This window comes from Pinus tabuliformis, chromosome 2_1 (assembly GCF_031772625.1).
Source record: "Pinus tabuliformis cultivar Carrire ecotype Pingquan chromosome 2_1, CPIR1, whole genome shotgun sequence".
NCBI classification, from domain to species: Eukaryota; Viridiplantae; Streptophyta; class Pinopsida; order Pinales; family Pinaceae; genus Pinus; species Pinus tabuliformis.
In genome coordinates this window covers 277,497,345-277,505,860 of record NC_142299.1, presented here as the reverse complement: position 1 = coordinate 277,505,860, position 8,516 = coordinate 277,497,345, and the positions used below count along the sequence as shown (strand labels likewise).

At 38.1% G+C, this 8,516-nt stretch overlaps 1 long non-coding RNA gene across 3 annotated transcripts; it reads right to left on the bottom strand.

The window, feature by feature from the left end:
* Positions 1–472: 472 nt before the first annotated feature.
* Positions 473–8,185, bottom strand: LOC149199850 (uncharacterized). 3 transcript variants are annotated; one of them, XR_016253320.1, is made up of 4 exons: positions 7,748–8,185; positions 6,415–6,471; positions 869–1,029; positions 473–748 (listed from the first exon to the last, which is right to left on the bottom strand). It is a non-coding gene; the product is annotated as an uncharacterized LOC149199850 (long non-coding RNA). The 3 variants fall into 3 exon arrangements; XR_016253321.1 differs by having other exon boundaries at positions 7,853–8,185; XR_016253319.1 differs by lacking the exon at positions 7,748–8,185 and having other exon boundaries at positions 6,415–6,885.
* Between the last annotated feature and the right edge of the window lie 331 nt (positions 8,186–8,516).

Here is an 8,516-nt window from a genome sequence, read left to right as displayed (position 1 = left end):
TTGTTGGAAAAAATTGTGGAGTTAAAGGTGAAGATAAATGAATGAATCCATGCGAACGACAACTGGGCATCCATATTGATTTGGAAAGGGCTATTTAAGAATTCATTATTCAAATGGGAAATTAAATTAATATGCGAACAACAACCGGGCAACCACATTGATTTGGAAAGGGCTATTTAAGAAACCATTATTCAAATTGAAAATCAAATTAATATGAAGATATATTGAAAACATGAATTATAATCACTAAAGTCAATTGATTTTGTAAACAAAATATGTTAAAACCCATTGACAATGAATTGGTTGTGAGGACATAAACTATCAAAATGGCATTGATCTCAAAACATCCCTTTTTAAGTTTGAAACGGGAAACACAAATAGTTGTGAGGACATGAACTATGAAAATGGTATTTGATGTTGAAACATCCTTTTTCAAGCGTGAAATGGAAAATACAAATAGTGTATTGTAACATCCTTTTTAAAGTTTGAAATGGAAAATACAAAGTGTGTTGTAACATCCTTTTTAAAGATTGAAATGGAAAACACAAAAAGTTGTGAGGAAACAAACAATGAAAACGGTATTTGATCTTGAAACATCCCTTTTCAAGTTTGACATGGAAAATACAAACAGCGAATTGTAACAAAAGAGGTTCGAGAAGGAATATAATAGTCTAAAGAACATTGTGCTTGTCATTCCATATTTGAAGTCGTACAAGAACATGGTGGAGGCAGCGAAGCAGCAATGGACCTGCAAAATTTATATTCTGTTAGAATTAGTAATATGTAAATCAGTTGCAGAAATTTATTAGTAATACTCTGCAGGTGAGTTGTGTTAAAATGAATCTAGAATGAATGGTAATGAAGTTACCTTTGCTATGGGGATCCATATATTGTTAGTGGAAGATGCATGGTGAATAACGACATATTGAACACCATTGGAGGTCAATGCACAGCTGGAGATGCAGATTTTTTGCTTGCCAATCTACATGTAGTTGTGCAGGTATGTTATTTCTGAGCCCATGTGGCCTGCTGCAAAAGAAAGAAAAGGTTAGAATGAGATGTACAGACAATATAAAGACATTCTAGTATTTGCTTTTTTACTAATATTGATTAAAGTTTGTTGTTGTTGAAAGATATGAAAAGTATGTTATGAAAGAGAATGAGTTAAATAAATGGAGGAAACCTTTTGGTGATGTCAAAGTACGGGTTGGAGCAGATTATCTGGAGGCGGCATTGAACGGAGGATTTCTTCTGCGTGTTTTCTGCGAGCAATGTTTCTGTTGTCCTTCATTTTACTGTAACGATCGAAACTGAATGCGGGGTTAATCCGGAGATCTTGTAGAGAAGGCACTCTTGAAATAGTTGTGAATGTGAGACCTTGACGTTCTGTTTTTCCAATGTCAATTGTTGCTTTTGGAAGGGTCATACCTTGAGATTTATGTATGGTTAAAGCCCAAGCCATCTTCAGTGGAATTTGTGCACGACCATTTCTTTTTACTGCTGGAATAGGCAAGTGAGTGGGGTTTCTTTCATCCCAAGGAGGCCCAATGTACTTGGGGAAATCTACGACAACAAATGTTGGAATCTGTGGTGGTGCAGTTGATTCTTTGTAAAAGATGGTTACAATTTTTCCAAGGGAACCATTAACAAGACCGGCTGAAACCCAAAGGTTGGAAGTCAACATAACTTTTTCGCCATTGCATAGCAATACAATTCACTCAAGTTGCACATCTTCAGAGGAAAGACTGGAATATGTGTTGTCATCTTCAGCAATGGATCGTGCAATAGGAGTGTTTAGAGATTTCATCATTTTCTTATTATGGACTGTTGTTTGAGCATTTGTTGGAAATAGATGCATGGAATCATGGAATGAACATATTTCTTCTTCTGATAAATAGGAATCTGTGCGCGACATGAGTACGTTGTAGTCGTCGATTGTCGGATTCGCATCTCTAATGTTCTGGAGAATGTTCCTGAAAGTAACCTGGGCGATGTCGTCGCCTTGTTGACGAAATATTGTGTCTAATGTGATGACTGTGTTGAAGGTGTTCCACAGTGCGCTTCTGTGGCTCGTCCCTGCATATAGAGGTATGTCTTTGACGGGTGGTAGCTGACCGAGATCACCAACCAATATTATGGAACAACCACCGAAAGGAGTGTTTCTTTGGTGGGGAAATGCCTCGCGAAGACGTTCATCAATATGGCTGAGAAGCTTTGGCCCAATGAAGCTCATTTCATCGATTAGTATGTATCTTATATGCCTGAGTTCTTCTTGGAATTTTGCAAGAGCACTACCTTCTAACGGCATAAGATCCTTTATAGGAAGGTGCAAAGCAGAATGGATTGTCGATGCTTGTATGTTGAAGGCAGCAACCCCTGTAGGGGCGAGGAGCATGATCGGTGAAGGTCCCAGGCTTGCAAGGCCTATGAGCATATCTTTGATGCAATTAATAAGGAGGGATTTTCCCGTACCAGCAGTGCCTTGTATTATCATTCTGAGAGCGGGTAAATAATCCTTCCTAGCAAAATGATTAAGAATAATATTTAGAGCTTTTCTTTGCATTGGAGATAATGTAGTAAGGGTCGGCAGGGTATGTTGATGTGTTTGAAGAATGCGGTGGATGGAGCGGCTATTCTCAATGAATTGTATTGCATTATTTTGTAGATCCAATGGGATAGTGGTATGATTCCAGTTATGGGTGTCATCAAAGCCACGAAGACCAAGCATGTCAAGGTCGTTTATGAGAAGCTCATTTGTAGGGTGTAATTGGGAAAGTAATTCCCATTCATTTATTTCCATGGTGTCTGTTGGATTGGCTTCATTCATAGTTGAGGTATCATTTGTGACAGATTCAATATCAGATAGTGTGCGGCATTGATGCCAAGGATTGTAGAATGGGCGAAATGCTTGCCAATTTGCGATGAATTCTGCAGCAGAATCTCCTATATCTTGTACGATACGGCGAAAAGGTTTGTATAGCATAAGTTCAACCCTGCAAAAGTCAGCGTAGCAAGGTTCTGTTGTGGATGGTATGGAGGAGTAACGTGGTATGACCCGAACAATTGCTTTTGTAGGCCTTTGTTTCCATTTGTTTGTTCTGCGACGAGGATCATATGACCAGGATCTTGCCAACTCTATTAGTGATGTGGACTCAAGGGTAGAAGGGTGCTGGATATATGTATCTATGAAGTGCGGGGATGTAGTGGAGGTGGTGTCCGTTTGTGGAAGGCGCATAAGAATTTTTTGGTTTACATTTAAAGAAATGAATGGCCGACTACATAATGTTAACGGTAATTTTTGCAGCATATGGCAGGTTTCTTGTGCTCCAATGTCACGATCAACAAGGGTTTCTGCAAGAAATTTTCGGAATGCGGATGTTGCTGGGTCAGCAATGGGTGAAGCCAGGACAATTCTACGTAGCATGTCGTGGAAGCTTTCAGATTTTTTTCTGCTTTGGATGCATATTTGGCAATATATTTTTTGTACAGCGTGTATGGAGAGTACTGGTTGGCAGTCAACATTTGCACGCCAAATAGATAGGATGGTAGGGTTATGGCTATTGAGTCGATCGTCGTTTCGAGCAGGGGTGTATGTTTTTTGGCCATTGGAATCAATGAATAAGGCCGATTTTGGATGTAATTCCCACGGTGCTTTATAACGACATTGGAGTGAGGATCCAGTTTTTCTTAGGCACGTGCTTTCTGAGCATTTTGTGTGATGTTCAACACAATTGACGAGCTGTTCATAGTCACTGAAAGGATTAGTTCTGAAGATTTGCGGCGTGGACAACAGGCAAGGGTCTTCGGGATTTGTCCAAGCATTTGGTTGGTTTGAATTCGAAGGAGCACGAGGGTTCCAAGCAGAAATATATTTGTCGAAGAACTGCCTTGCAATATCGACTGCTTCTGCGTCTTCCCAGTTGAGATTCTCCATATCAGGTGCATTTTCTATCCAAAGGAAACCATGGATGTGCGCAGATCCCCTATGTTGCCATTCATACCTAACAAGTATGCGTTTTTGTAAGATAATTTTGCAATAGGTAAGGAATGTTGTTTAGAGTTCTTGGAGGAAAAAAAATGCGGTAGAATGCGTACCTGTACCAGTAATATTTTGTATTCAAGTGTTTCTCCAAGATAATCTCACGAAATGCTGTGAATCTATGGTGCATATATAATGATGTCAAATGTGGGTTAGAGATAATGTTATCATTTCTCCACTTTTGTTGTTTTCCAATATCAGTAGGGAGACATCCGGGCATGACTGCATGAAGATCAGGCCATTTTGTATCAGCTGCACTCAGTAGATACTTGTGTCCCTCAAAAGAACTTGGCAAATGTGGGTCAATTGCATAGAAAAGCAATTTTATGATTAACCTCTTTAATTATTATTTGGACTATGGAGAAGAGGTTTCAATCAGATAATAGTTTCAGAGGTATTTCATCACTCAAAGCGAGTCCCTAGTTATCGATTAATTTCCCATGTTACTACATTCAAAAATTATAGAAAATAATGGAATTAGCAAGATCCTTCACTTATAAGACATATCTAAAGTCATAGTAAAAGTAACAAAGTAGCCTATAAGGGTACTGAGCCTATAAGCTCTTAATACAAGTCCATGTCTGTTTCACATCTACGACCTAAGAGATCCATGAACAATCAAACAAAAACTGAAAGTAGTCCAAAAAATCGCAATCCTTTCTTTGACAGTTCAACATTGAAGAACCAAACAGAAGACTTCAAATACAGTAGGAAATTCTGGACATAAACCTCCCCAACACCTGTTTCTGTTGTCAAAACCTGGATGATCATATTTGGGATTGCATTGTTATCGGTGATAATGATGTGAAGTAAATATCATTCACAGAAAATAAACAGTGATATCTTGTGATCTATACCAGTGCCCATCAATATATTCTCTAATTATCTATTGGGGTTCTGATGTGTATTTAAATGATGGTCATTAATCATTGATAATAAATCTGAGGAGTCATTGAACATGTACCCTAATTCCGGGTTCTGATGTGTAATTAAATGATGGTCATTAATCATTGATAATGAATCCGAGGAGTCATTGAACATGTACCCTAATTCTGGATTCTGATGTGTAATTAAATGATGGTGATTAATCATTGATAATAAATCCGAGGAATCATTGAACATGTACCTTAATTCTGCATAACCTAGTTGCAGGATTATTTCATGTATTAGTTGGCCTGCACACAAATATGTATAAAACCATATGACATAAAAGAAGCCCTCTGCTAAAATAGATTCAGTGAAGGTTACTCCCTATAGCAAACCAATATTGGATAACTTGTGTCCGGAAGGGAGTTTGACATGCACTTTACACAGTTTAGCAAACCAATATTGGATAACTTTGTGTCTGGAAGGGAGTTTGACATGCACTTTACACAGTTTCTTCCCAAGGAGAAAGTAAAATAAAGGATGATACCAATGGGATCAAAAGCAGCACATTGGTGGTGTTATATTCCATTAACAATGATTCAAAGGTTGAATCATGTCAAGTGTGTATGTTGACGGAGCGCAGGAAGAGCCAAAGTGGATGCAACATTCACTAGGCTTTGTAATTTGCATATGGATAAGTCCCTGAATCTATGTTAAGTTTGCAACTTAAAGCATGACCAAAAGCAGCACATTGGTAGAATTAAAGCTATTTTGCCACAATAGTTGCAGGGCACAAAAGCCTCTAAAGACACCAATGCAATGATTTTGAATCAGGTTTGATTTGGACATGGAAGGCTCCATTAAAGATATCCTTGTAAGGAGCTATGTTTGAAGCTCTCAACAGGCTTGATCTGTTTGGCCCCCTCCTCTTGTGAACAGCACTGTTGGATCCATTGAGCGGAGGCAATTTGAAGAGTGCCCAAGGACCCAGGTCACTTCGACTGCCATGAACAAAATTATAAATGGATGCCGTACTCATTAGGCATTGTCTATGGGCAGACCCTAACCCTATAGGCAAATCTATAGTTTCCTATTTCATGAATCATACAGCATTATCCACAATCATAACTCAAACAGAATAAGTCATTCCCATCATAAAATTCACATCTCTATTGAATATCATGCTTCTCAAAATGCAGTTGCTGTATTCGGAGAGTCTGACAGTAAAGCCAAATGCCACTATAAATTAAAATGGAATACATGTCTCCAATTATTTAAAAAAATAATTCTATTAAATATTATAAGATATACTTCACTTATAGGACATATCCAAAGTCAGTACGGGTAAAAATATCCTAAGCTAATAGCATTTAGGTAGGAAGCATAGTCATCTCATGAAAGCAAGACATACAAAACACATCACTAACTGGAACAAGTGCCTCTGTCCATTCATGTGCGTGTACATATGGATGTATAATACACAAAGTTATAAATATATAAATAAGAACCTGAGTGCGGAGTTTGAATTCTGCAGCAAGGTCTTCTAATGGGATGCACTTATGCTTCTGCATTGTCCACAAAAGAGTTGTCAGATGGGATCAAAGTATAAGAAGAAAAAGTTATGAAATTCAAATCTCTTCTATGCCCTAACTAAACATTGATATAACAGAAATCCAATGTTGTAATCAATATGTTCATTCAATTGCAGGACTATGCATTGCCAAGCTAGATTAGCAAGGCTGCAAGGTTTCCCTGTGTAAGACAAGCTGGGTCAGAAACATCAAGTTTCAATGATACAGTAGATACTTGTGTCCCTCAAAAGAACTTGGCAAATGTGGGTCAATTGCATAGAAAAGCAATTTTATGATTAACCTCTTTAATTATTATTTGGACTATGGAGAAGAGGTTTCAATCAGATAATAGTTTCAGAGGTATTTCATCACTCAAAGCGAGTCCCTGCAACACAGCAGGATCTACAAGAAACAGTCTATTATCACACACAAGAAATTGCCTATTGTCGCAAGAAATTTACAGGAAAGAGTTTTTTTGCAGGGCGGAATCAAAGAATAAAATAATGAGAATTCTTTATGCCAATATTTCAAAAACAAAGCTTCTACTTTTATAGGAAAAGAGTAACTAATCCATTCCCTGTGTATCGTCAAATTTGAACTATTTACATTTTGTATTGTATTTTCACCCATGATTATTGTATTTTGAGGTTATTTAAAAAAAACAATAAGCCCACTATAGCAGCCTAGCCAAGGGAAAGTGCTCGTGATTAATGATTCGCCCTTCAAGGGTTGTCTTGCAAGTTGCAAGTGAAAACAGGCTGCTTCTGGAGGATCCGAGGACAATGGGCCCTGTGACTGAAGCATCTGAATCAGATAATCGGTCAATACTAAGGACAACCAACTGCATAAGGCAAATCTATAGTTTCCTATTTCATGAATCATACAGCATTATCCACAGTCATAACTCAAACAGAATAAGTCATTCCCATCATAAAATTCACATCTCTATTGAATATCATGCTTCTGAAAATGCAGTTGCTGTATTCAGAGAGTCTGACAGTAAAGCCAAATGCTTGTTATGCAGTATGCCACTATAAATTAAAATGGAATACATGAGAAAATAACCATATCGGCAGCAATTAAAATCGGCAGCAATAACCATATCGGCAGCAATTAAAATCGGCAGCAATTAAAATAACCATATCGGCAGCAATTAAAATCGGCAGCAGAAAATAACCATATCGGCAGCAATTAGAATAGTACTCTGTTCTCGACATTCAAGCACACAGAATAGTACTCTGTTCAAATTGACCGGATAGAGAGTTCATACCTTGGAGGAAAACGTAAACGATGAGGGTTTGATAGCTGTGGGTCGAACCTTAAATAAACAGTAGGAAAACGTAAACGATAAGGGTTTGATAGCAGTGAGTCGAACCTTAAATAGCTACTAATCCACTGAATCATGGACGCCAAAGAATATAACTGTCCGATAAAGAAAAACATGAAGAGTCTCTGCCAAGAGTCTCTGCGAAGAGTCTCATTGCCAGCAGGCAGTCTCTGCCAAGGCAGCAGAAGAGTCTCATCGCCAGCAGGCCAGGCCTGGCTTTTCATGCTCATTACCATGAGAAAATACCATTTTTCTATGAATAAAACAGATTAAATCGAACGGCAGAAAACACTCCAATCATCTAACACACAAAATCAATGGCTCACGATCGCACACGTCACATTTTAGGGATGTCTTTCTCAGAGGGAACGCCTTACGGCGTAATTAGTGATATGGTGGCTTTTAAATTCTAGTGGTGTCTAGTATTTTCATAAATAGATTTAACTTCAGTGGTGGTATACAAATTTCAGGAACTATGCATAAGTTTATACAGACACCATAAACCGATTTTTCTAACCAAACTGTAAGAAAAATTGTTTGGGTTAGGGAAAATCCGCTGACAGGAAGAATGAATTGGGAAATGAAGGTCGGGATTCTAAATGTTACGCCGAAGACCAAACCAAATTGATCAAAGCTCTACTCTATTCTTAGCTAGAAATAAATCTCTCAGACGAGTGGAGTGAAGCTAAGTTACGACAACAGAGTAACATAG